General features: G+C 46.0%; 1 protein-coding gene across 44 annotated transcripts in view; it reads left to right on the forward strand.

Annotated features, from left to right (window-relative positions):
• FAM168A (family with sequence similarity 168 member A) overlaps positions 1-24,656 on the forward strand; it is a 149,347-nt gene that overhangs the window by 48,886 nt on the left and 75,805 nt on the right. For 5 of the 44 annotated variants that reach the window (XM_046912078.1, XM_046912079.1, XM_046912085.1 and 2 more), the window contains one exon: positions 17,177-17,271. The exons of 26 other annotated variants lie outside the window; for them this stretch is intronic. The gene's annotated coding sequence lies outside the window, so the exon portion shown is untranslated. Of the gene's footprint in view, positions 1-3,798; positions 4,392-12,516; positions 12,606-17,176; positions 17,272-22,125; positions 22,298-24,656 lie in introns of all 44 variants that reach the window. 13 more of the 44 variants (XM_046912087.1, XM_046912095.1, XM_046912073.1 and 10 more) reach the window with 5 other exon arrangements.

The raw sequence follows: 24,656 nt of genomic DNA on the forward strand, positions 1-24,656 counted from the left end.
TTGCTTGCAGTTGCCTGCTGAGTATTATCCTTCTGCTCATTAACATCATTGTTCCCCTTTGCATGGTCTTTTTCTTACACAGTGTAAACAATTTCTAGTGGTTCCTTCCCCCTCTGCAATCAAATGATTGCAAAGGAGGAAATTAGCAGTAGCTGAAGGCTTGTTTTTTATGAATCAGGCTGAGTTTTATACAAAGAACTGTTTCTTTTGCCTTCACAGTTGAACATTAATAAAAATTTGCCATCTCTGAAATATTTGCTTTTCTGAGAGTTTAAAGCATATGCTTTTGCTTCAGATACTGTGTTTGCTGATGGTATTTGTGTAAGGTAGTGCATGTGATTTGTCATGGAGAGGTCTCCCCTTTTTTAGGAAGCTAGTAAGAAGGAGTACATGATGTGTACTAGGAACTGGGCTCATGGTTTTGGGAAAAGGCAGTCTTCGGCAGGGATGGTGCAATCAGAATCAAAAGTTAGACTTCAAGCACTAATTAGAGTTTCCCTCTCCCTCTCCCCTCCTCTCCCTCTCCCCTCCTCTGCCCTCCTCTCCCCTCCTCCTTCCTCTCCTCTCCTCTCCTCTCCTCTCCTCTCCTCTCCTCTCCTCTCCTCTCCTCTCCTCTCCTCTCCTCTCCTCTCCTCTCCTCTCCTCTCCTCTCCTCTCCTCTCCTCTCCTCTCCTCTCCTCTCCTCTCCTCTCCTCTCCTCTCCTCTCCTCTCCTCTCCTCTCCTCTCCTCTCCTCTCCTCTCCTCTCCTCTCCTCTCCTCTCCTCTCCTCTCCTCTCCTCTCCTCTCCTCTCCTCCCCTCCCCTCCCCTCCCCTCCCCTCCCCTCCTGTTCCCTTCCCTCCAGAGAAACCAGAATACCTTGCACTGAGCTTTTAGCAGAGCTTGGCTCCTGTCAACAACCACAGCCAGAGCTGGAGGCAGCCTTTTACAAAAGCACACTGACGTTGCAGAACAGGCTCTACCCTCATCCATTTTTGGTTTTGTTGGTGCTCCCCAGCTTGTTCCTCCTGCAGAACCACAGAGTGGTTTGGATTGGAGAGGACCTTATGGATCCTTATGGACCCTTACGGGCCCAGGTGTGGCAGCTAGCCCACGGCAGGTGTTGAAGCTGGATGGGCTTTAAGGTCCCTTCCAACTCAAGCCATTCTGTGTTGCTGTGATTCTTCCAAATTCAGCAGCATTACATTGACTCAATGACTCTTAGTTGAAGCAGCCCTTTGAAGTGAATCTTTGAAGTTTCTGATAGACTGGGAATTCGATTAGACTACTTTTACTCAGTGATCTCATAGCAGAGATTTAACTGAGAAGAATCTCATCAGCTATTTCAGTTCCAGCAAGTATAAGCAGCCCTTCCTTCAATTTTGAGGCTATTACTTGCTCAGATAGCGCAATATTTGAGGGAATGGGACCATACAAAATCCTAATAAAAGCAGGTTCAAGTGATGGTGGAATTGGTTCACATTCAGGAGATCCCCTCCTTCCTGACAAGTCCCTTTGAAATCCATTCCATCCTTCTTCTTCCAGAAATCTGTACTTAGGTTCGATGTTTTCAAGTTGAGATCATGTAGGATCATAAAGATTGGAAAAGACCTCCAAGATCCCCAACCCGACCCATCCCACTGTGCCCACTGACCGTGTCCCTCAGTGCCACATCTTCGCCATTCTTGAACCCCTCCATGGACAGGGACTCCCTCCCCATCCTGGGCAGGCTGTACCAGTGCATTATTTGAAGACATTTTTGAAGACAATTTTTTTCCTACCATCCAACCTGAACCTCCTCTGACACAACTTGAGGCCACCTCCTCTGCTCCTATCTCTGTTACCTGGCAGAAGAGGGGCCCTAATGGTGCCAGGTATATAAAATATCAGCAAGCTTTATTTTAACGTACTGGGAAGGGAGGAGACGGCATTCTTTAGTCCTGTCATTTTTGATCCTAACTCCCCGAGTTTTCAGCATTCACTTCTGATATTTCGCTGGTGCTTGAGCACGCAGACATTATGGGGTCATCCATGGTATCAGCAGAATCACTCTGGCCAGCTTTTCGAGGCATGTCTATAGCATTAAGTCTCAAATTGAAAAGGTAATCCCCTCTGGAGTCTTGACCTCATCTCAAAATGATTCTCTCCTGCTCTTTGGAGCCTTTGGGTTCTATTCCAGTGTTTTTTCCTCTTCATCAAGGCAGCTTTCTTAATTGCTGTGACTGCTGGGCAGCAGTTTTACTCTCCTGCCTTACAGACCTCCTTTTCTTCACTTCCTTCATAATAAAGTGGTTTCTGGAGCACTGCCAGGCATCCAGCCCAAAGTGTCCTCCAGCTTTACATCAAACAAGGGACGGTGCAGCCGGATTTCTGTCCTAATCCCTCTTCCCAAAGACAAAGTTGTCGGCACTGTCTAGACATCGGCGTTTGGAAGATTCCATTTGCTTTATCACTTGGCAATGTAAGGCGGAGGGTTCCCTCTTTCTCCTTTTCATCCCACATAAAAGTCCCCAAAGCCCCCAAATCTACCGTCGCTAGCTGCAAAAAAAAACCTGCATCACAGCAGCATGCAATTTGGGGCAGAGCTATGAAACAACACACTGCGAGTGTTGGCTGGTGGCCCTCATGGTGTATGGGCAAAGCATTTGTCATTTAAAATCACCCTTTCATCCCAAATGCTGAATTCAGCCACAAGCTATCACACGACATGTGCCAGCTGCTCCTAAAATTCTTTACTTTTATGGCTTGCTTATTGCAGGGGTTCTCTTTTCAGGGTACAATTGACGTTGTTCTGTTCGACACTGTGCAGTGGGTCTGTGCATGCTACAGACTGTGAGTAGGAGAAGGTAAAGAGTTTGCTGGTTTCCTTCTTGGGAATTTTCCTTCTACTGACGGCAAGTTTTGACCTTTTTCTTTGGGAGCACTCTGCTGGGATGTTGAGCTAATGAGAACGATCTTGGTTACCCTTGGATGGGTTCTACTTCTGTATTGGAGAATCATAGAATCACCAAGGTTGGAAAAGACCTACAAGATCATCCAGTCCACCCATCACCAATCGCTCTCATTAATCCATGTTCCTCAACACAGCATCTAAACGTTCCTTGAACACCTGCAGGGTTGGTGACTCCACCACCTCCCTGAGCAGCCCATTCCAGTACCTGACCACTCTTTCAGAAAAGTATTAATTCCTAACGTCCAAAAAAGAGACACAAAAATATTGAGAAAACTGAAGAAAAATCTGTAGCAGAGCAAAAGTTGCCTTCAGGATGTCCTCACAAGGTCTTTTTGGCCTCATTTTGGAGATAGGTTCTTTACACCTTTTTGTCTCCCAGTTTGTGCAGAAGTATGGAAAGAGTGGCTGATGCCACTCAGAAGAGCTGCTGGGTTCTCTTACAGATGTGAAATGATTGTACCCATTTGTTGACGTGTATGTTGGATCCCTGGATGTGCTTGCCCTCCCTCCTACACTGAGACCTATGGCTGGTGAGAGACAGAAGGTGTAGGCAGAAGAGTTAGGAACTTGAAGGCTGCAGTTCGGCCAAATTAATATGTAGATGGGGAAGTCTCCATCCCTGGAGGTGTTAAAAGACATGGAGATGTGGCACTGAGGGACACGGTCAGTGGGCATGGTGGGTTGGGGTTAGGCCTGGGGATCTGTGAGGTCTTTTCCAACCTCTGTGATTCTGTGATTCTATAGGTTTGTCAGCAATCCTTCTATCCAGATCTCTCTCTCTAAAAACACTGTTGATGTTGTGAAAGGTGCCTTGGTCTGAGTGCTAGAGCAATGATGGGGCAATGTGTTTCTTCTGCCTCCTAAAAGTAAAGCACCTGGTTTTTGGTCGAGGCTCCTCTCGTGTGGCATGCGGGGATGCACAGATATCTGCAGCAAATGATCATCCTGTACACAGGTAGGTTGAAATGGGGCGAATTTGGCTCTGAAGTTTCTTACAGTTGATGATGGGGGAAGTCTTGACCACCTGTATTGCCTAGATATCAAAAGTTTGGGTATTACAAATGACCTGGTAGTCTTGCCTACATTGGTGATGACGTTGTTACACACATTTATTACATGGTACTTTATCAATTAAGATGCATCACCTTTGATGGGTTAATGGTTGAGCTAGATCATCTTAGTGGTCTTTTCCAACCTTAATGTTTGTATGATTCTTTGTAGGAGCCTCTACCAAGTACTACAGATCAAATGATGAATGTAGGGATTGTGCATTGGCTGCAAACCCACTTTTGGTGGCCGGTGTCCTGTTTCTCTTCCCTGAAAGGCCGCACTGATGGGACTTTCATCCTGCTGAAGGAAGGAAAGTTTGTTGTGAAAGTAACTTCTCCAATGCATGGTCCTCTAAAAGCTGTGCAAGACAGATCTTTTACCATTGTGCATGCTGAAGTCATGTTCTAAAGGTACTAAAAAATAGGCTAAGTAGTAATACACTCTTATTTTGGTCTTCAGATACCATGAAATCAGTCTGGTTCCTACTTTTGCTGCTCCCCATGTCGTTTTGATGGTTGGACTAGATGACCTTGGTGGTCTTTTCCAACCTTAGTGGCTCTATGATTACTAATTACAGCAATGAGAGCTCGTGGAGCTGGGGTCTGCTTTCAGTCCTCTGATCTTCAGAAATGCCCATCACGTTTCAGAAAGTGGTACTACACTGCTTATGGGCAGGCTGGATTTGAAAGGTATTTCTGCAGCAAAAATGCCTGGAAAATGATTGAAAAATTCCCTGTTCATCACATGCTAACAGTCAAATTGTTGCTGGATTGTTTCACACGTGTTGCTTGTGGTTGGATATTAGGAAAAAAATGTCTCCTGAGAAAGAGTGGCAGTGCAACGGCACAGGGTGGGATCCCCATCCCTGGGGGTGTTCAGGAGCAGTAGGGATGTGGTCAGTGGGGTTGGGTTGGGGTTGGGCTCGGGGATCTTGGAGGTCTTTTCTGACCTTATTGATTTGTCGAAAGTTTTGATGGTCATTTGTGAACAGATGGAATGATGTGTCTCCTTTGTCCCTTGGGGGCATTTGGCTTTGGGTTGTTAAGTATTTTGCATCTAATGCTCAAAGAAGGGATTGCAGATTCGGCGATCAGTTCTCTTCATTGGTTTACGAAGGACTGTAGGCAGAAAACTTGCAGGCCATGGAAAGCAACTGAGAGTAATGATACTGTAGAGGAAGAGCACCACTACAGCTGAGCTCCGGTCCCTCCCTGGATGCCTCCCCTCACCTGGCTGTGGATGACGGCTGTATCCATGTGTTGGGTTTCTCCCTGTGGATTACAGCGTGGGTGTAGGTGCTCAAAACTGCTTGTGTATGGATTTTACTGTCTTTTGTGCTTTTAAAATCCATTCTCCCGAGCTCTGTTTTATGCTGAAAGTGCATCAGCAAAATGTGAGTCTCTGTAGTGCAACAAGAATGTTTTCTGCATGAGAAGGAAAATGTATTGAGTATTTTCTTGTTTTTTTTTTTTTTTTCTCAAACAGGAATAAGGCATGCTTTAAGAGAAGAGAATCCTTTTGCTCCCTTAAAATATTTTGTTGGGGAGAAAATTCAGGTTTTCCTTTGGAAGCCAGACATGTCGCTGAGCCATCAGTTCTCATCATCTTTGTCATCTTGCATCCCCTTCTCTCTTTTTGTGTTCTTTCTTTCAAAAGAAGACAACTCCATGCTGGATTTGTGGTGGTTTTTGTATGGCTGTGCCATGGCTCAAGGATGTGTGTCAGCCGTAGGGTGGGCACAGATGGGTTTGGTGGCTCTCAGCTGTTGCAGGAAGATAAATGTAAACCAGGAGAATTGAAATGTAGAGGTGTTGACACAGGGAAAGATGTGGCAATGCTGCATATTTGGGTTGTTCTTTGTGGCTGCAGGGGGCTGGGGCGATTTCAATCCCATGCTAAAGAGTGCAGCCCTCAATGGAATGCTCAGGAATCTCCATCTGGAGCAAACTGGGAATAACCCACTTCTGGGATATCCTTTTGTGTTATTTCATGTTTATTTAAGATTTTTCACCTTTAAAATGCCTATCAACCTTGTCCACGGCGTGGACTTGGAACTGGATGATCCTCAAGTTCCCATCCAACCCAACCCTTCTGTGATCCTTTGATCATAGTCTGTGTATGGATTCATTTCATACCCCAACTCTCCTTGAATCTCATAGAGCTTTTGCCCACAGCGCTTACCAGTGAGTTTGTCCTACCTGGAGAAAATTGCAGTTGAGATTTAATTTGTTCTCTTATCTCTCATTCTTGCAGTGTATGGTGAGGTAAATAGTGGCATTTAATTTCATTTCTTGATCTTTTATTGCTTTCACACATGGTGTCTCATCCCATCAGCCATGTGAAGCGGAAAAGGAGAGGAAGAAGGGGAGGATGGAAAGGGGTAACCATGAATGCCGTGGGGTCAGCTGGTGTGCAGCCTCGTTGGTCAGTGACTTTAGGGTTCCTTGTCTTACACTCCGTGTTCTTCAACCAACTCTTCTCAGTGTTGCTTCATATCTTCATATTTTGACAAAAACTCTGTGAAATGAATAAAAAAGAGCCTTTTGTGTTTTTCACTCTTTTCCAGCTGTAGTGCCATACACGCAATACTGCAGGTCCTGGCAGAGCAATTTGGAGTACCGTGCTGTTAACCGTCAGGCAGCCTGAAAATCCAGTGTTTAATACTGGGCTGTCACCTGCAGCTTATCTAATACATGAGCATCCCTTTTTCTCATATCCCTAACTTAGTTTTTAGTGGAGTCTTTATAGAACTTCTGTTAACAGCTTTTTGAGGTCATCCCCTACGCCCAGTTTTGGGTTCATTGGTTGTTGCTCTGTAGCCACAGTTGAGGGATTTTGCTCTGCTGCTGCTCCCCGTGCTGTGTCTGTTTGTTGGAGTGTCATAGGGCTGCAGGTCATCGCAGCCAGTTTGCTTCATGTCAAATAAGACATTGGGTAATTCCATGCTAATCCTTAATACGCTTATTAAAGATAAATGCAAATCTTCTGCTGTTATGTAATGAGTGATGTGAACACGGCAGCGTATTTCTGTAAACAGATTCTTCCATGATCTTCCTGAATTACTTAACAAACAGTCTTTGGTTTTACTGACAAAATCCAATGTGTGTTTACTTTATCTCCCATGGATTTCTGCAGGACATGGAGAAATAGCACTCTTCTGGTGATACTAATCTTTCCATACCTGAAAAATAATAGATGCGGAGTAGGTTTCCCGATTGTCTGTGGTATTTGTGGATGATAGAACAGGAGGTGATGGCCTCAAATTGCACCAGGGGAGGGCCAGGTTGGGTATTAGGGAAAATTTCTTTTCTGGAGAGCGGTGATGCAGTGGCACAGCTGCCCAGGGAGTGGGGAAGTCCCCATCCCTGGAGGTGTTCCATAACCGTGGGGATGTGGCACTGAGGGACGTGGGCAGTGGGCATGGTGGGGTGGTTGGGGTTGGGGTTGGGGATCTTGGAGGTCTTCTCCAACCTGCTGCTTCCCCCATGTAAACCCAATGGCATACTGGGAAGAAGAGGTTTTGTCGAACGTTATAGAATCCCGGAGTGGTTTGGGTTGGAAGGGACCTTAAGGATCATAGAATCATATCATAGAATGATAGAATGGCCTGGGTTGCAAAGGACCACAATGCTTATCCAGTTCCAACCCCCTGCTATGTGCAGGGTCGCCAACCAGCAGCCCAGGCTGCCCAGAGCCACATCCAGCCTGGCCTTGAATGCCTGCAGGGATGGGGCATCCACAGCCTCCTTGGGCAACCTGTTCAGTGCGTCACCACCCTCTGGGGGAGAAACTTCCTCATCCATTTCCAACCCCAGTGAGAATCATAGAGTTGCTCAGGTTGGAAAAGACCTTCAAGATCATCAAGTCCAACCTCAAAGATCATGAAGTTAAACATCAAGAGAGATGGAACTTTCTTTTTCCTACTCATCCGGGAACACTTGGAAAGAAGAAATTCCACTTGCTATTCTTGTTGATGACTGTTGTAGCATAAAGAAAGAATTTCCACTTTTATCATCCTATTCTCTTGCTGGGAGCAGGCTTCCTGTCACTGCTCTTGGCCAGAGAGAGGACGCGGTGAAAGAAGAGTGGGGAAAGCTGGGGAGCAAAAGGGAAAATATTAAGTAACTCAAACTACTGACGTGTGTACTGCCATGTGCTGAAAGTTCCTCCTTCTTCAGGTGATGGTGATGGGAAGAAGCACCTGCCTGGGGAGGTGGGGGGGTCACCATCCCCGGAGGTGTTCCTGAATCGTGGAGATGTGGCACTGAGGGATGTGGTCAGTGGGCATCGTGTGGGTGGGATGGGATTGGACCTGAGGATCTGAGAGGTCTTCTCCAACCTTAACCACAATATGAGTCTATGAACGGCCCATGGTGGGGATGGGTTGATGATTGGACTTAGTGATCTTTGTGGTCTTTTCCAACTTTGAATGATTCTATGATTCATTTTGCTTTTAAAAGCAGATCATGGATGGTTAAATTCAGGTGAAAGAATTGTGGAATCATAGAATCATAGAATGGTTTGGGTTGGAAGGGGCCTCAAGGATCATCCAGTTCCAACTCCCCTGCTGCAGACAAAGTCGCCAACCACTCATGGGCTTGGAAATTACTCATGGGCTCTTATGCAGACAGGTAAGCAGAAGAGGAATTTCAGCAGTATTGCCTATTTCTGTGATAGTTTGTGTGAAATATGCAACCACGGAACATAAAAGTATTGGCTTAAGATTCCATTTATAATTGGACATTGAAATCAAGTGGTGGTGGTGGCTGAAGAGTGTGATGTGAGGTGCTATGAGATATGTTTTAGTAGCTTAGTGGGTAGTAATGGTGATAGGACAGTTGGACTAGATGACCTTGTAGGTCCTTTCCAACCTTGTGATTCTCTGATTCTATGTCTCCTTGCCAGCAGGATAGGTTCTAACCTAGAAAACATCAGCCATTTATTTTGCCCAAACCTCTGTGTAGTGGTTTTGGAGTATTTGAGGTCTGATCACCCAAGGACAGCAGTATCTCCTCCCAAACCCTCCATGCCAACTGGGACTGTGGTGAAGCCACATGGAGCTGATGTCCCTGGGAAGCACAGGGGAGCATTGTGATGCTGGAGGATGCAATGTGGAAATGTAAGTTCATGGTGATCACTCACAGCAAATTCCAGTGAAGTCCTGGCAGCTCCAAGTCCCCTCTCAAATTACAGCTGATTCCTGAAGCTGGGAGCAAGAGAATTGTGCTTTTGGCTGAAATCGTCTTCTGGTTATGTTAGCTTTCTTCAGTATGTGTGTTAGAATCTTGGAATTATAGAATATCCCAGGTTGGAAGGGAGCCACAAGGATCAGCACAGCTGCTTGCAGGTCATGGAATCACGACTGTTGGAAAAGACCTCTAAGACCATCTAACCCAACCATCAGCCATCCCCGCTGTGCCCACTTGACCATGTCTACAGTGACTCAAGCACATGGAGCCCAGATCCAAAAGCCCCCCAGGCCTACAGGATCCCAAATATATGCACAGAGAGCAGCCCTGCCTGGGGTAACGAGTCTTCTTTATGGATGAAAAGCTCCTGAACAACTCTACAAAGAGCAGAGAGAACCTCGAGCATCCTCAAACAAGAGCGCTGATGAAAGCAGGGTGCAAGGCCAGGCTGTTGGAAGCTGACCGTGTATGGAAGGCTCAATAATGATGTGGCCAAAAAGTGTTGCGATGTATGGAAGTGGATGGATGGAATCCCAGAACCATGGAGCATCCGAGGCTGGGAGGGACCCATAAGGATCATCAAGTCCCAAATCCTGTCTCCACACAAGGATGCTGGGTGTGGTTCCCCGTTTGCAAAAGGTGAGCAACTCTACTAAGGGACTCGGACACCAAAAGTGGAGTTCCTCGTATGTGATCATCGAGCCCAACCCCTGGCCCCACAAAGCACCCCAAACCTAACCCTATGGCCAAGAGCAGTGTCCCAGCACTCCCTGAGCTCCAGCAGCTCAAGATTGTGTCCACCACCCTGGGAGCTGTGCCATGCTCACCGCCCATTGGGGCAGAACCTTCTCCTGATATCCCATCCAATTTTATTCTTGTTTTTCCACTCTGTCAGTTCTTGGAGAACTGAGATTCCTATGAAGAGAATAAGAATTAAATGCATACACTCAGACATCAGCGATGCTGAAACACCAACCAGACAGCCTATGGGCAACCTAACACAGCATTGAAATGGGAGATAAACCACTGCCCGAGATCCCTTCCAGCCTGAATTATTCTGTGGTTTTTGATCCAAATGGAATTATTCAGTAAGCTCTTGGGGTTCATATCTCTGCACACAGCAGAGATGGGAGTGTGGATTTACAGCAGGAATTTACCCACGGAGGGCATCTGTGTCGGAGGGATGGGAGCTTTGGCTCTTGGGTTGCAGAACAGACTGGTACCAGAAATCAGAGCTGTACCTGTGAGGATTTTATAAGGGCAGGTAGCAACAGGACAAGGGGAAATGGTTATAAACTGGAAGAGGGTAGATTTGGACTGGAGATTAGGAGGAAATTCTTTCCTGTGAGGGTGGTGAGACACCGGCACAGGTTGCCCAGCGAGGCTGTGGATGCCCCCTCCCTGGAAGCACTCAAGGCCAGGCTGGATGGGGCTGTGAGCAGCCTGGGCTATGGGAGGTGTCCCTGCCTACAGCAGGGGGTTGAGACTGGGTGAGCTTCAAGGTCCCTTCCAACCCAAACCATTCCACCATTCTACGATGTGGTCCCATCCTTCATTCTCAGCTGTGCAGTGCTGCTGTTCTGCCATACCCCGCTACATTCCCATTGGTGGCTGCATTTTAAAGCGGTTGTTTCCCTGTTTGTTGGGTTTTTGAATGGAAAAAGGAACAAGCAGTGGACACAGCACGTCACGTTTGCTAAATGTGCATCTTTTCTGCAGTGATTAAATACCCTATTAATGAGGAATGCTGTTAGTGTTGGAATGCGGTGGTGGTGGAATGGGAGAAGTGGGTTTGGCAGTTCTGCATCGTTTCAGCCCTTTACTGCAGGTCGTCTGAAAGCACTTAATCTGGAGTAATTTAGTTGTGATACGACCTGGCTAGGCTCAAAATGACACGTGGAGAGAAGCTGCCAAATAGAGCCATCTGTTCTCCTCTCCTCTAATTGCTCATTCAGCCCCAGCCACTCCGCAGACCGAAGGACCCGCTTAGCTCCGAATGCTGTGAATTAGGGCTTCTTGTCAGCAGCCTGAATGCAGAGCCTTAGAGGACCTTTCTTTAATTTTAATGCCTCCCTGCTTACTTCACCTTCCTCTGCTGTAGCAGAGGCTTCTCCGCTAAGGGCAGAACCTCCCTGTGATGCTGTGCTTTGTGCTGAAGCTGGAGCCTGTGTTAGCATCCCTCTGCAGCCAATGTGCTGCAATGAAGAGGCTCTGCTGAGTCCAGGACCACACACATTTTCCCATTGCATGGACCTGCACAGCTCCCCCAGCCAACTCCAGCTTGCACTGCCCATGCCCAACCACGTGCAAACGTATTTAATGCAGTGCTGGAGCATGCTGCAGCTATTCATGTGGCTTTGTGGAATGGTTTGAGCATGGGGCACCTTCGTGTCCATCTGCAGCTGTGCATCCCTTTCCTAACCCTCCTTCCTTTGAGCACAGCGGCTCCCAAGCCGTAAGCAATCAAAGCTTTCAGCACGCCCTGTTGTTGCTGCAAACAGGGAGAGCAGTTAAACTACTCCTTATTTTATGTGGATTTGCATCAAAGCAGGAGAGCAGGATAGGGTACAGCAGGTAGCCTGGGGAGTCCATGTGATGCTGATGAGAACCCTTCTGCTTTTTTGGACACAAATTATCCCTAGGCCTTGCTGTGCAATGATTATTTTGCCTTAATCTGGCCTTGTCCCTCCCCTTCCCTTCCCCCTTCTCTTCCCCTTCCCTTCTGTTCCTCTTTCCCTTCCCCTTTCCCTTCCCTCTTCCTTTCCCTTCCCCCCCTTCCCCCTTCGCTTCTCCCTTCCCTTCTCCCTTTCCTTCCCTTTCCTTCCCTTTCCTTGCCCCTTCTCTTCCCCCTTCCCTTTCCTTCCCATCCCTGTTGCAGAGATGCTGGCAGCTGCATACACCCTGCCTTCATGGAATCATAGAATCACAGACTTACTTATAGAATTGTAGATGTATCAAATCATGGAATGGTTGGGTTGGAAGGGGCCTTAAAGCCCATCCACTTCCAACCCCCTTCCATGGGGTGGTTGCCAACCACTGGATCATATTGCCCGGGGCTCCATCCAACCTGACCTTTGTGGATGTGAAGTTCTAATGGAGCAAAAGTGGCTAAAGGGAAAAAATCAGCTTTGGGGTAGTTTTGGGGTAGTGTTGTGGCTGTTTTTAGTGAATGCCCTCTTGTATGTGTACGGAACTCGTGTTGTAAATGGCTCTAAAAATATTCTCATGTGGTGCAATCTGTTTGTTGGAAAGGAGTTGCTCCATTTGCAGGCATCTACCCGTTCTTCTGGCTGCAGGTCTGGAACAGATGCCCATCCTCACCCTTAAGTAGGTGCTGTTCCCACAGGCATTGGGGTGCCCCAGTGGCAGGCGGTGTGGTTCCCCTGAGACATCTGAAGGCCATGTATCCATACAACCCTATGTCAGATGGGGAAGGTGAGCTTTCTCTCCTTGCTGTCTCGTTGCTCCAAGGGCCGCCGGATGCACTCTGCCAATGAAAACCCAAATAAGTGCAATTTCCTTTTTGTGCCCTCGTTTAATAATCAGTGTGAGTCCACAGATTAGTAAAAACTTATTGCTCACAGCATCAGATCCACATAAAGTTTGCTCGTAGCAAAACTCTCCAAAAGCAATTACAGAGCTTGGAAAATTACTGAAACCTGACGACTCGTAATGGTACAGTTTATTTCAGGAGGCAGCCTAAAAGCCACACTGGTTATGGGGTGTGATGTATTTCAGAGAAATAGCACTTCTTGTTGTCCTCCTACTGAATCCAAGCCTGTAATTGCCTGGGAGTGGTGAAATACCTGCACTTAGCGAGGTGCTGCTGGTCCTGCCAGCCAGAAGAGCTGGAGAAATGATCCTTTGTTCTGAAACCCTGATCCATCATGATTCATGCTCAGCTCGCTCGGTTCAGGGAGCAGCATGGGACCTGACAGCCCTGGCAGCGAGCGTGGGTGAGCTGCAAGGCAGGCCGTTGTGTTCCCTTGCAGGGATGTTCTCCTGTAGGCTTCCCTGCTGAATTGACTTGAGAGGTTCAGTGGGTTTTTAGAGGCTTGAAGGCCTCACTGAACACATCTAGCATTGCTTTCTCTCAACTGAGCTGTGGATTGTTGGCTCCATCACACCTGTAGCTCCCTGGTAGTACGTGTGCTTCACAGAGATATCTGCTATTAATGCATTGATTGTTTTCATGTTAAAAGGACCGTGGCATAACAAAATTAGTCTCAGTTCCTAAACCATGTTGGTAAGCATTTGATTAACACAAATCCTCCTGGAGTTTACATGGGCAGGCCTGCCAGGAGGTTGTGCAGATCCATGGGAAGGTCTGGTGAATATCCTTTCCAGCCTGAATCCTGTGATTCTGTGTCACCCCTGGAGGTATTTCAGAGATCATTGAATCCCAGACTGGTTTGGGTTGGAAGGGACCTTAAAGGCCACCCAACCCCAGCACTCCATGGGCAGGGACCCCAGGTACCCACAGCCCCGTCCATGGCCTTGGGCACCCCCAGGGATGGAGCACCCACAGCTCTGCGCAGCAGTGTTGGGGCCTCACTGCCCTTTAGGTAAAGAATTTCCTCTTCACATCTGACCTAAATCTCCCCTCTTTCCTATCACTATCTGGCCTCGATGTGTGGACGTGGCACTGAGGGACGTGGTGCAGTGATGGCACTCAGCAGCTCAGGTTGGTGGTTGGGCTTGATGATCTTGAAGATCTTTCCATTCCATGTGATCCTATGATTTTCCGAACTCTCCAGCCTGTATCAGGATGTGTGTAGGACATGGGACATGGACAAGCAGGTCACCCCATGTTTGAGCAGCAGTGCAGAGTCCAATGGCTATTCTTGCTCGTTGCTCCTTTTGCCAACAACCAACGGCACAGCCTCAGCTGTTCTCCCCTGTATTCAGTTTTCTGTCTCCCTCTCAACAGAAGGCTTTCAAAACCAGATGCCAGTAGTGAATGCAAAGCAGGAGGCTCAGTGTGCTTAGCACAGCCCAGGAGGAGATTACAGGGCTGGGTCAGCAGATAACTGTGAGCTCTTGCTGCTAGAAGGAAGCAGGGTCTGATGGCATGCAAAGATGTTTGGCCTCTGCCACAGTTTCCCATTCTCCTATGAAAATGATAGGAGATTTTACCTCTCTGCAGAGTGTAATCCTTCAAAAAAAAAAAAATGCCACTGCTCTTCTGTATTACACCTTCCTTTCTCTTTGAGCATTTTGCATCAGCTGAAAATCCACTGAGGTGCAGGTGTGGAAAATGCCCTTCTCATGCCCCTAAAAAACTACCCGTGATTCTTTATAGAGTCATAGAATTGTTAAGATTGGAAAAGACCTCTCAGATCCCCAAGCCCAACCCCAGCCTACCCCACCATGCCCACTGACCGCATCCCTCAGTGCCACATCCCCACGGTGCTGGAACACCTCCAGGGGCAGTGACCTCCCCACTCCCTGGGCAGCTGTGCCAGTGCCTGACCATTCTTTCAAGTAGAAATTTTCTGTAATATCCACGCTGACCCTCCCTTTATGCTCTCAGCACAGTGTCATGTTCCTTTGGAAGCGAATAGTGCTTCTCCTGCATAGCGCTTCGACGCTCCGCGTGCACGCCCAGCTTATTGCCTGCAGTGGGCAGGTTGCCTAGGGGTGCAATGGAAGTGCCACTCCTCAGAAGCTTTCTAATTACATTTATGTTGCCTTCAGCCACATTGGAAGGCAAAAATCTGATGTTGTTATTTCTAAACTCGGCGCTTTGTAATGTGATTGGAAGCTGCTCATGCTGAATATATCCCTTTGTAATTTGGGGCAGTTTTACAGGATGCTGATGGGGCTACCATTGTGAGGAGTCTGTTTGGGGAGAAAAAGGAAAGAAGGAAAGAAGGAAGGAAGGAAAGAAGGAAAAAATGAAGGAAAGAAGGAAGAAGAGGAAAGAAGGAAAGAAATGAAGAAAGAAGGAAGGAAAGAAAGAAGGAAGGAAAGAAGGAAGGAAAGAAAGGAAGGAAGGAGAGAAAGAAGAAGAGGAAGGAAGGAAAGAAATGAAGAAAGAAGGAAGAAAAGAAGGAAGGAAGGAAGGGAGGAAGGACAAAAAGAAGGAAAAACATGAAAGAATGGAGGAAGGAAAAAAGAATAAAGAAAGGAAAGAAGGAAAGAAAATAAGAGAAAAAGGAAGGAAAGAAGAAAAGGAAAGAAGGAAAGAAGAAAAGGAAAGAAGGAAGGAAGAAAAGAGGGAAGGAAGGAAGAAAGGAAGGAAGGAAGGAAGGAAGGAAGGAAGGAAGGAAGGAAGGAAGGAAGGAAGGAAGGAAGGAAGGAAGGAAGGAAGGAAGGAAGGAAGGAAGGAAGGAGAGAAAGAAGAAGAGGAATGAAGGAAGGAAGGAAGGAAGGAAGGAAGGAAGGAAGGAAGGAAGGAAGGAAGGAAGGAAGGAAGGAAGGAAGGAAGGAAGGAAGGAAGGAAGGAAGGAAGGAAGGAAGGAGAGAAAGAAGAAGAGGAAGGAAGGAAGGAAGGAAGGAAGGAAGGAAGGAAGGAAGGAAGGAAGGAAGGAAGGAAGGAAGGAAGGAAGGAAGGAAGGAAGGAAGGAAGGAAGGAAGGAAAAAGAAAGGGAGAGAGAGAGAAAGAGAGAAAGGAAGAAAGAAAGAGAGAAAGGAAGGAAGAAAGAAAGAGAGAAAGAAAGGAAGAAAGAAAGAGAGAAAGAAAGAAAGAAAGAAAGAAAGAAAGAAAGAAAGAAAGAAAGAAAGAAAGAAAGAAAGAAAGAAAGAAAGGAAGAAAGAAAGGAAGAAAGGAAGAAAGAAAGAAAGAAAGGAAGAAAGAAAGAAAGAAAGAAAGAAAGAAAGAAAGAAAGAAAGAAAGAAAGAAAGAAAGAGAGAAAGAAAGAAAGAAAGAAAGAAAGAAAGAGAGAAAGAAAGGAAGAAAGAAAGGAAGAAAGGAAGAAAGAAAGAAAGAAAGAAAGAAAGAAAGAGAGAAAGAAAGGAAGAAAGAAAGAGAGAAAGAAAGAAAGAAGAAAGAAAGAAAGAGAGAAAGAAAGAAAGAAAGAAAGAGAGAAAGAGAAAGAAAGAAAGAAAGAAAGAAAGAAAGAAAGAAAGAGAGAAAGAAAGAAAGAAGGAAAGAAAGAAGGAAAGAAAGAAAGAAAGAGAGAAAGAAGGAAAGAAAGGGGAGACCTTAGAGAAAGATCTCACTGTGTAATGCCACTCTTTACAAAGGGCGCGTTCCCAGGCTCTGCAAATTGCAGAGGTCATGCTTACTCTCTCTATTTGCCCTCCTCCTCTTTCCATCACGGACATTGTTTCCCACGTTGCCTGGCAATTGACCTGAGGATCTCCCAGGTCCTGCCCCATGCTCTGCACCATGGCTGTGCTGAGTACCTCAGAGAATCATGGAATCATCAAGGTTGGAGAAGACCTCTAAGATCCCCAAGCCCAACCCCAACCCATCCCACCATGCCCACCGACTGTGTCCGTCTCCATCACGGAGAGGGTACACACTTCTTGCTATGGGATTTTTCTAAAGTCCCAATATTTCCTACACCACAACTCCTTCTTCATTCTCTGTTTGTCATCCTTACTGCTGGAAGCTGTTAAAACTGAATCCAGAAGTCAGATTTTTTAAGAAAAGCATAGCATGCTCCACCCAGTATTTCATGAAACACTGTGTTGGAACATTGTGCCCGTTTTTGGGGGCATGTAAAAACAAAGCTGTGAGGTCATTAACAGCTGATTGTAGATGGAAGCTTAAAAAAAAAAAAGTAAAAAAAAAATGTAGTCCTCTGCCAGGCTGTGTTTTCCATCTCAGGTAACATCAATTTGGGCACCGTCAGAGGAAAACTGAGAGAAGGGAAATCTCCTGAGTAGGTGGAGTGCACCTGTTGGATGATTGATGGGGTTAATTTAAGGCATGGATTGAATTGTTATGAAGACTGATGGCACACAGGCTGCTATGTACGGAGATGTTTCTATATCAGCGTGAAAATAAACATGTCAGAAATTACTTGCAAATTAAAGATCTTATTTTATCTCCCCAGAAAATCCATAAATAAAGGATATTCATCTGCATTTGGGTTTGTGTAGGATCTGTGCAGAACGGACACTCGGAGCCTTTGCTGTGAGCAGTGTCCAGGTGAGGCCATGGGGAAGATTTGGGATAATCTGTTGATTATATTTTAAAAAGTGAATTTGCTGAATCAGTTAAATTACAAAATCGATCTCTTGTGATAGGGATTAATACGGGGATCCTGAAGCCGTGGTCGTCCGGATGGTTCCACATATGGGGGAGAAACCCATTTGAGGTGCATGGAAATGTTCTCATTTTAAGAGAAATATTTGCTGGGCTGCTTTGGGATGACAGCCAGCGGGTCAGCGTTTCCTTTCTAACGTATTTTGAAAGACCACAGAGAATTATGTGTTTTTTTTTTCACGCGAGCATACTCTGATATTTTAAGAAGAACACGGTGGCTGCTTTGCTGTTTGTTCACGTGGTGCCACTCAGCCCCAATCCCGCCGTATCCCCCCAAAAAGCAGTCAGGCCACACTGAACGGGGAGTTTTTCCTTTCAGTGCAGAGTGATGATAGCAGCTGCCAGCTGTGAGCTCCTTCAGACTTCATTGAAGCCCTTCCAAACTCTTTATTTTGGGAAGGAAAATCCGGAAACCTGTGAGGAGCGTTCATTGTTGACTTGCTGTGGCCTTTCATCCCTCCCTTTGTGTCTGCTGGGTGAGTTCCCAGGAGCCTGAAGGGCTGTTTGGGTGAATGGGAGCACTGCAAGCTGAAAAACTCTCAGGGTTTTACAATGATTATGAAACGAAAGTGTGAACTCTGCATATTGCGTGTGTTGTAGAAGCGTGTTGTAGACTCACAGAGCTCAGTCTTCTATCGTGCCTACCCCTAACCCTGGTAACTCACACTGAGCGTGGAGCTTGTGTTCGAGTACAGCTTTGTGAGCTTACGTAGCCTTCATTTAAAGCTTTCAAGATCACACTCATCTGATGTAATGTTTCCTTATCTTTAGTTGGTTCTGTGCTTTTGCACCAGGTACTTTGGCAGCACCTCTCCGTCGATGCGTGGCTGATGGGTTGGACTTGACGGTCTTAGAAGTCTTTTCCACCCTTAATGACCCTATGGTAGGGCAGTAGGCTTGCTTAGAGCTGCCAAAGAAACCTCAAGCAGTAAGCAGGTCAGATATGACCATTAGATATTTAGGTTTTTACTACAGCATTGGTTCCTTTCTGCGTGTCAGCCAAAGCCTTCTGTGGGCGAGGGGAGCTGGAAGTGATTAAATGAGCATTTAGCATTTAAATAAACTCGTTTACATCGTGTATCCCATTTGAATTACCTGTGTGTCAGTGGCTCCTAATAAGAACTGAAAAACAACTGCTTCACATCCCTGATCTAGAGGGAGGTGTCCCTGCCTGTAGCAGGAGGGTTGGAACTGGGTGGTCTTAAGGGTCCCTTCCATCCCAAACCATTCTATGATTCTGAGGTTCTTCTTTACTTATTCTGGACCAGCTGACCCCTAGGCAGTAAAACACCTGCCTACGTTCTGCCAGTGAATGTTGTAAATATCAGATTTTCTTAACTTGAGCCCTTTTACATGAAAAGAACTCCCAGTGGAGTTCTTTTGCTTATTTTTCACGTGATACCACATTGGCAGAACATGTTGGCCATGTGCTGCTGGTATTTCAATCTGGACAAAAAGAAAAGAAAGGACTGGGGACACGGGAGAGGGCTTGGGAGGGCATCAAGGAGCCATTGTGGCTGGAAGTTGTAAACCACACATTGGAAACCTGCAGGGTTTGAGTGCTGACCCAGTAAAGCTGGCAGGGTTCTGTTTTGTGTATTATTAAGAGGCCCTCTCAGTTCTGGTCTGATTTAATTCCAGGAGTATTGTATTTCTGGTGCGTCAACTTTGTCCTCCATTCAGACACGAGTTGAGATCGTTATCCCGTTGCAGTGCGTGGGAAGATCTTTTCAGAATTCAGGATACAGCTGGAAAGTGGTTCTCCCTCACCGAGGGGAGCAATTGCAGAAATGGAAGGAAAGCAATTAGCTGCAGTGGTTGGAAATTTTGGAGCGAAACGTAAATTAAAACATGTCTTTGAGGATAATGTGACCTTTCCTGGTGCTGACTTCTTTCTTTTTGTGGGGTGGGTCTGAAGTTGGTTCATACCGTTTATTTTGACATTGTGGAAGAGAAAACACAGCGTTGTAGGGTGGGATAAAACCAAGAGGTGCTTCATCTGATTCGGATGTGCCGACCGTGTGCTCAACTCTACAAGTGGGAGTGGGCTCTGTCCAACCTGCTCCTTCTCAACTTAACCCCGGCATGTTTTATGCTTTAATCCCTTTGAGGTGGGGGTCTGCATCTCCACAAATGCTCAAGTATTTGAGTCTTCTGTATTAAAACCAATACGTGCATGGCATCAAGGCTTTGGCTCTGGAGCTCTTGCGGTCTGCGTTACCGTGAGCGCATCAACTTTGGGCTCTCCTTTGGGCTTCTCAGCTGCTTCAGAGAGGAGCTGTAGGGGTGATGGATTGCTTAATACTTACAAAGAGCTCGGAAGAGGGGAAGCTTGTTTTTATTAGTGCATAAATTGTATTTTATGAATATTATTTTTGTGGCTGGTTTTATGTCTGGCTCCTAAATTATACCTTCTGTTAGTGGGAGAGCAGTGGTTGGCTGAGGAAGGTCTGGAGCAGCTCGAGGAGGCTCGGATAAGAAAGATAAGGGAGAATATTTTCTTCTTTTCTTGGTGACAGGTTGAAAGTTATCACAATGATTTAAGATAGATGTTTATAATCCAGGGAAAAACGAAAGTTTCAATAATTTTATGGTAGGTCAAATTCTGTGCTAAGTTAACCAAAAACATCGAGTGCTATTTAGTGCCTGTTTGGCATCACGGCTGATGGGGTAAATAAACTGTTGTGATCTGGTGGGTGAAGCATCTTGAAATTTTATGTTTCATGGATGTGCTCTGGGATTAATAGAAATGAATGGAGAACTGGGAACAGCAGCCTGAACCCCACTGCCCCTCAGGTCTTCTTGTGTTCAGCCAGGTACCAGGGAGACTTCTGACCTGAGCCAGTAAGAAAGCTCTTTGGAAAGCAGATGATATCTTTAATATCTTCTTAATGTCTTAGTGATAAATACAGAAGGATCGAGTGCATCCTCAGCAGTTTGCTGATGACATCGAGTTGAGTGATGCAGTTGATAGGACAGAAGGGACTCCATCCAGAGGGGAGGGTCCTAGACACACTCAAAAAGTGGGCACATGAGAACCTAATGAGATTCCACAAGGCCAAGCGCCCATCCAAGGCCACAGATTGGGCTGTGGGTAGTGGACTATGGGAGGTGTCCCTGCCATGGAGGGGTTGGGGCTAGGGGGCTTTGGGGACCCTTCCAACCCAAACCAGTCTGTGATTCTGGGATTATATCAGAGATTGAGAAGTTTAAGACTATGGAGGGAGAGGGGGATGTGAGAAATGCCATCCCTGGGGGTGTTCTAGAACCATGGGGATGTGACACTGAGGGGCACCATCAGTGGGCATGGTGGGGTGGCCTTGGGTTGGTCTTGGGGATCTGAGAGGTCTTTAATGATTCTGTGATTCCACTGTCTGTGGGTCACCCGGTCCCATACTTCAGCGCCCTCCCCACGGCTTTCCTAACGACCAACCTGAATCTCCAAAGCCATCATTTGTGCAGAGGGGGAATCAGAGAGGCTTCCAACTGTGTATCCTGGGACGTCTTCTTAGCAAAACACAGTGAAGTCGAGTTGTTCAGATAAAGGAATTGAGGTAATCACCAGAAGATGTGGCTCAGTTGGAGGGCAGGATGGGATCACTACATGCAGCAGTACAGCAGGGTTTGCTTCAAAAGGAAAAGTCAGCAAGGTCTCATGTTGAAGGAATTAATGGGAATATATCAGTGAATGCCTTTGAGAACTACTGGGCGTTGGTGTTGGACACACAGGGACACACACGTTAGATATCTTTAAAAATGCTTTTATTTATTGGTTACCTGCTGGGGAAACCCATCTATCTTGTAGATGTAAAGCAAAGAATTTATAATGCTGGTTCATCTGCATGCAGACGTTTTGCTCTCTGAATACCAATTAATATAGCATCACTTTGTGTTAGAATCAATTTTTTATTCTCATTGCTGAAGTTTTGTTGTAGGGAACTGGTTTCATATTTGAGGGCCAAGAGGTGTTTGTTGAAGCTCTGGCCCAGGACATGGGTTTCTTTTATTGTATGTTTTTTTCCTATTTAGTGTAATTGAATGATGAATTTATTTAGATCCTCTGGCTTTTAGGTCCATCATAGACTTCAGCAGTAGAAATGTGAAGATTTTTCATTCCTCAGCAGTTATTTTTGGGGCAGCATGAGGTTGGTAATGTTGAGCTGCTTTGCGCTTACGAATGAGCCGTTAAGTTTTTCATGCCATGAACACGTGGGCATGTTCCCATTTTGTATTCCACACAATGCAATTCTTGCAAGTGAGCAAGCCCCAGATCAGCTGATTAACTAGCAAATCTGAAGTTGTTTCATTTGGAAACACATTGGAATAACCTTTTCTCTGGATGGAAGAGAAGAGAAACATAGAGTCACCAAGGTTGGAAGAGACCTCCAAGGTCATCCAATCCAACCGTCTGCCTATCACCAACAGTTCTCACTAAACCACGTCCCTCAACACAACGTCTAAATGTTCCTTGGGCACCTCCAGGGTCGGTGACTCAAGGTCAATACATAGCTGAGGTTTGGTTAAAGAGATAAAAGTAGACACTGCGTTGCACAACCAAAACTTAGCATTAATAATTCATAGTTAAATGAAGTGTTGAACTTTTCCTGTAGCCAGGCGTCCCTTTGGTTCACTTGTCTAAATCGATTAATTTTTTAACGTTATGTTTTATTCTGTTAATAAAAGATGAAGCCAAACAGTGTCAGTTTTGACCAGATTCTTCTCTGGGACCTGTGACAGGTTAAATATTATTCTCTACTTGGGATGTGTTCATTCTGCTATGCCTGGAGAAGTCTACTTTGCTCAGAGCTGTGGTGCCCCAACCCCGGAGGTGTCCAAGGCCATGGATGGAACTTTAAGGACCCTTCCAACACAACCGTGCTGTGATTCTATCTAATTTGTTGTTGTGCAGGTAGGAAGTGTTGGTTGTGAAAACGATGTTTTGTGGAAAGCTGAGCTCGTGTGCATTACCCTTCAAAATATGGATAGAAAGTTAATTGAATTACTGTTTGGCAGATCCCAAGTGAGGGTCAAACTTCAAATGGCTTAACTGAAAAATTGTCAGAAAATTATTGGAATGAGAATGCATTGTAAGGTCGGGAGAGCTTTTTGTGTTCAAGGAGGTTTGGGCTGAATACAATTAGTGTGTGACTTGTATGAAATGAATTTTAAACACTGATGTGCCAATCAAGAAGGAAATATCTCTTCTGGGTTTGTCTTTGTTCACGGTCTCTAATGTTTGGTTCCATGCTGGCTGATGAGAAATAAATAATTTTTGGTATGTGCGTGGAGAAAATGCCTCTCAATTTCAAAGGAAAGACATAAGAGCGAAAAACACTTATGTTCTGATTTCAAAAGTCTGCAGAATCATTAAGGCTGGGGAAGTGCCCTCAGATCCCCATGTCTGACCCCAGCCCACCCCCACCGTGCCCACTGACCACGTCTCGATGGCACATTACAACCTCACTGCTGCAGAAGGCTGAAAAGTACAATACAATGCAGCGAGATGGAGCGGTGTGCCTCATCCACAATAGCTCACCTGCACGTTGTTTACTCTTTTCATTGCAATTGTGTCTAAATTTATGATTCAATCTACGATTCAATTTCCCAAGGACGTGAAAGATGCACCTGTCACAGTCAGTCTCCCTCCTTTAAGAATACTGTAAAATATATTTCTTTCTAAGTAACGCTGTGTTTATAAAATCTTGTTCACTTGGACTGCAGAAAACATGAAAAATAACTTTATTGCCTTCCTGAAGCTTGCACGCTGGATTTGTGCTTTCCTTTTAGGATTTCTCCCATCTCCTTCAGCACATCTCTCTGCTTCCAAGGAGGTGTTGGGGTCACCACCCCTGGAGCTGTTCCAGAACCTTGGAGATGTGGCACTGAGGGACGTGGTGGGGTAGAGTTGGGTTGGGATTGGGGTTGGAGATCTTGGAGGTCTTCTACAACCTGAATGATTTGATGATTTTATGTGTGGCAGAAGCAGGCAATGCCTTCAGATCTGTGTATTGGGGTGGGAGATGCTACTTCCACCAATGTGCGCATAGCAATATTTGCATTAAAGTTTGTTTATGCGTAAAATTGTTGGTGGCCATCAGTGTTGGAAGACTCAAGACTTTGAGTGCTTTGGGAGGCAACAAAGATGGTCCCTCACAGAGCTTTTCCAAAGGCACAAAGCAAACCAACATCAGGAAACCAGTGGTGCGTAGGAAGGATAAAATAGATGGAAACGTCACCTGGTTACAGCCAGAAAGCATCCCAGGACTGTTTGCTCACAGCCCATTCCCATGGCATTGCAGCTGGGGTCACTCCTTCAGCTCTTAGTGGGGTCTCAGCAGCTTCCAGGCAGTGGAGCATCGCTGTTGTGGGGACTGGGGAGCTGTGGGAGCTCCATGCAGCACAGCCATGCTTGCAGTTGTCTGTTCATGATTCATTTCTGTTAGTCTTTTTGTTGTGCACTCATGGCCGTGAGCAAGTGCTGCAAGTCATTGTGATGAGGGAGGTTTAATTTTGCTAATCCCGTTTTATTCCCATTTCAGTGTTACTTTTCGAATGCCACAATGCAGTGCCTGTAATGAATTTAAAATGGGGTTCTGAATGGTATTGTCTTGCAGAATGTATTGGGAGCTCATCTGAATGTGCTTTAAGACAAGATGCTATAAAGAAAGCAAATCATCCATCTGAAATGCATTGACTCTTCCATGCTGGCTGGAGGTAACGCCACGCATACCAAGTGGGGAGGAAGCACCTCTTCCTCACTGGGCTCTCAACCCCATCATGTGATTATAATCTGCCTGTCTTGGCTGAGAGGCATTTTCTTTTGTCCTTCTCAAGAAGTGTGCTCTTTGCCTATTGGCACAGCACCCAGTGCTGCCAGACGTATGCAGAGGCATTCACCGAAGAGTTCTTTATCTACAGGGGGAGCAAAAGGAGATGTGGAGAGGTGAGGGGAAGCTGAGCCCTGCAGATTTCATGCCTGTATTGGATTGCATTCCTTCATTTCTCATCCATTTCCTCTCAGGTCCTGTTTGTGGCATTTCTGACTTAAGGCATCGCATGCTATGTAGGAGCTGTTAGGTTACGTGCTTTGCTGCTGCTGTGATTCAGAGCACTGTTGCACTGGGGAGGTGGCTCCTACCAACTGTGTTGTTATTTCTGTGCTCAAAGCAGTTCTGATGTGTCTGAACCACATCCCTTACAGCAGCTCCACCCTCATTGCCCACCCGGTGTCCTCCAACCTCTCATGGGACACAGTGATCAAAACCAGT

Source organism: Gallus gallus, chromosome 1, assembly GCF_016699485.2.
Source record: "Gallus gallus isolate bGalGal1 chromosome 1, bGalGal1.mat.broiler.GRCg7b, whole genome shotgun sequence".
Classification (NCBI taxonomy): domain Eukaryota; kingdom Metazoa; phylum Chordata; class Aves; order Galliformes; family Phasianidae; genus Gallus; species Gallus gallus.